The 370-nt window shown below is 40.8% G+C and overlaps 1 non-coding gene across 1 annotated transcript; it reads left to right on the forward strand.

Annotated features, from left to right (window-relative positions):
* Window positions 1-29: 29 nt before the first annotated feature.
* Trnap-ugg (transfer RNA proline (anticodon UGG)) lies at window positions 30-101 on the forward strand. The gene has a single exon. It is a non-coding gene; the product is annotated as a tRNA-Pro (tRNA).
* The last annotated feature ends 269 nt before the right edge of the window (window positions 102-370 follow it).

Genomic DNA, 370 nt, shown 5'->3' on the forward strand with positions numbered 1-370 from the left:
GGATAATGGCACGATTATTTCCCATGTGAGGCTCGTTGGTCTAGGGGTATGATTCTCGCTTTGGGTGCGAGAGGTCCCGGGTTCAAATCCCGGACGAGCCCACCATTTTGGAAATGAAAGTTAATACTCATTTTGTAGTATCCTGGTAAATGGTTGAAGCAATCTCTCGGGACAGCCATGAGTGAAATATTTCATTTTCAATTATTCGTGTAAATGCAATACTTTTGACGGATTGATTTCGGAAACGCTGGTGAATTGTCATTTCTCCAAAACTTGAAATAGGTTTTCATATAGTTAGTCAAGTACAATTAATTGGAAGTTAACTTCCCAGAACCCCATTTACGACTTCAGCTTCAGAGGATGTACGGAA

This window comes from Sinohyriopsis cumingii, unplaced genomic scaffold (assembly GCF_028554795.1).
Source record: "Sinohyriopsis cumingii isolate HCF-2022 unplaced genomic scaffold, ASM2855479v2 utg002482l, whole genome shotgun sequence".
NCBI classification, from domain to species: Eukaryota; Metazoa; Mollusca; class Bivalvia; order Unionida; family Unionidae; genus Sinohyriopsis; species Sinohyriopsis cumingii.